Here is a 3,405-nt window from a genome sequence, read left to right as displayed (position 1 = left end):
AGGCCTTTCATAAAAACCAGTTATAGAGAAGTTGAAATATTCAATAATAACTGTTTAAAATTTACTTTAAAAAACGGTAAAATTCCTGGATTAAATGTTTCCCGGCATTTACCGTTTTAAAAACCGAAATATTAACGTAAAGAAGTGATATTACTGTCCCCAACCCGTAAAATATAATAACGAAGTAGGGTAAAAATTACGGTCGCCTGCATTTTACTGAAATGCGGCTGAGAACAGTATATTTTCACGGAGAATTTCCGATTAAAATTACTATTTTTTAACAGTGTAGAGTTAATTATTACTTTATGAAAACTTAAATATCAATTAGTACTCATACACACAAATACACACACACACACACACGCACAAACGTAGAAACATACTGTAATGAACTCAAGATCGATTATGTTCATCCAGGATTTTCTTTCAGACTGGCTCAGTGCCAAAATACCAGGCAAGAACCAGCAGCGACACGAAATTCAAAAAGCAAAACAACTCTCAAAGAGGGATACAAAAAACACCGAATCAAACTTAACAATAAAATTTAATTAACAAAAGTAGTCTTAAATTACATAAAGTAGTCCTCGAAAAGCTTTCTTAGGAACTGGAAAAACGCATACACTACTGTACAATAATAACTCTCGAACCGTCACACGCCTACCTAACTTGTATACCGCAGTCGAAGAGAAAGAAAAGGTGTAGGAGGTAGAAAAATACACACTTTCCCTAGCATACGACAGTTAGAGTTCCAGAGTGAAGTAAACCTTAAAAATAATTAATTTTACAATAATCATCAAAATACACCTTTAAATAATAAATCCGAAATTGGCGATAATACTACACTTTACAGGTCACGAGGAAATATCTGAAGAATGCTGGCATAAGTAATCAAAAACTGCACCGAATTCATAATTAAAGATTATTATGACACATCACCAGCGAATGTCCTACTTCAGGATCACCAGGGGTGTTCTTGCACCGATGGGATCACTGGGGCAACGTAAATTGTCTATCTGATTTAATCAGACGAAGGAAGAACATATACGGTTCGCTTACCGTTCTTCGTCACTAGAAGGCCTCCTCACGACTCCAGGAGGTCAGACACACGGCAACAGCCAGCAGCAGTGGCAGGCAGCAGCACAAAAGCAATAGCAATGCTTAGAAGGCTAAAATCCATTAGCAGGAGCCTCTCCAATTAAATGGTAGCTGCAGGATCAGGAACAAATATCTTCCGATTATCAAGCCGTGAAAAATGCAGTAAGACCTCCTCTGTTGGGGAGCCGACACTCTCTGGCCCGCTGCCCAAAAACGCACTCCAAGTAAACGGAGAGAGAGCGAAAGCATAATTACGTAATGCGGCAGTTCAACAAGCTAATCACTGAAGACGGGCAGTCCGCTCCACAAAACATGAAAAGCAAAAAAGGAATACGGTGAATAAACACTATACAAATAAACACAAACAAAACCTTGGCCGGGATAAAAGAATGTTCCAAGAGAACTTTTCGTGACTTTAATTAAAACAAATGGCAAAAACCACGAACAAAATATTTAAAGTAATTATGGATTACAGCTCCCCGGGACAAGGAAAAAAAATAATTTATTATTTTTTTAAAAAAAAAAAAAGGTAACTCCTAGCCAATATTAAACTAGTAATTTGTAATTCAAGCAAAAACATGAGCATTGTGCACAAAAGAAAAATGCAAATATCAAAACAAATATTTCATAAACCAAAACCACTATCCTTAAACATTAATATCAACTAAGATTAAATATAAATAATGTCAACCTCAAACTTATATTAAGAAATCTTCCCAACACCAGACAAAAAAAAAACCTAAATAAAAAAATTGCTCAAATGTGATTGATGCAGAGACCTTTACCCTTACACAACTACTCTTGGATTGCCACCTCATCATTTTCATTACCGAATGTCCTGGAAAGAACACCAGGGACTACGTTGTCTTTTCCAGCCACGTGACAAATAAAAAGGTTATATTCTTGGAGTAAAAGACTCCAGCGCAAAATACGCTGATTTTTATCTTTAAATTTATTAATAAAAATTAAGGGATTATGATCTGTAAAGACCTTTATTGGACATACTGAGTTAGATAAATACACTTCAAAATGTATGATGGCTTTCACCAAGCATAAAGCCTCTTTCTCAATTGTTGAGTAACGTCTCTCTGCCGGTAACAACTTCTTGGAAAAGTAGGCGACTGGATGCGAGATGCCATTTTCACCTTCCTGCAACAAGACAGCACCTAAACCTGTGTCACTGGCATCTGTAGCCAAACAAAAAGGCAAGGAAAAATCGGGAGAACGTAACAAAGGATAGGTTATTAAAGTACCTTTTAATTTTTCAAATGCATCCTGACACTCGTTATTCCACATAAACTTTACATCTTTCTTTAACAAATTTGTTAAGGGATTAGCAAGATCAGAAAAATTCTTAATAAACTTTCTATAATAACCAACTAGACCCAAAAATCTACGAATACCTCTCTTGTTTCGAGGAGCTGGGAAGGCTGTAACTGCCTCAACATTCGCTCTCTTGGGAGCGATCTTACCCAAGCCAATTTCATGTCCTAAATAAACCACTTTTGCTTGAGCAAAATCACTCTTCTTTAAATTTATCACCAGACCAGCCTTCCTCAGCACCTCGAACAGCGCTCTTATCCTCTTAAGATGAGTTTCCCAATCATCACTGTAAATCACCAGGTCGTCAATATATACCACACAACCCTCCAGTTCACATGTAATAAAGTTCATCAGCCTCTGGAAGGTAGCGGCGGCATTCTTCATGCCAAATGGCATCACCTCACATTCATAGAGGCCGTCACCCGTCACAAAGGCTGATATTTTCCTTGCCCGGGGTGTAAGACCGACCTGCCAATATCCTTTTAACAAGTCAAATTTACTTATATAACGAGCAGATCCCACTCTATCTATACAGTCTTCCACCCTGGGCAAGGGGAACGAGTCCGTTTTTGTTACAGAGTTGACCTTACGGTAGTCAAAACACATCCTAGGCTGACCATCCTCTTTCCTAACCAAAACTACCGGGGAGCTCCAAGGACTGCAGCTTGGTTTAATGAGGTTATGGTCAAGCATGTATTTAACTTCCTTACTGACTATTTCTCTCTTGAGGGGGTTCAGTCTATATGGACATTGCTTAATAGGCTGAGCATCCCCAACATCAACGTCGTGTTGCAAAATATGAGTCCTACCAGGTGCATCCTGAAAGAGATCTTTGTATTCGTTAATTAAATTAATTAGAGGTGCAGCTTTTTCTGCATCTAAGTGCTGAAATTTAGTATTCAAATTATTTAAAACATCAGAATTATTTTCCAAACCACTTGGGCTAACCGCGAATTTATCGCCCATGAACTGTTCACTTTCGACATT

The sequence above is a fragment of the Palaemon carinicauda genome, chromosome 20 (genome assembly GCF_036898095.1).
Source record: "Palaemon carinicauda isolate YSFRI2023 chromosome 20, ASM3689809v2, whole genome shotgun sequence".
In the NCBI taxonomy this organism is placed as follows: domain Eukaryota; kingdom Metazoa; phylum Arthropoda; class Malacostraca; order Decapoda; family Palaemonidae; genus Palaemon; species Palaemon carinicauda.
This window is presented reverse-complemented; position numbering follows the sequence as displayed.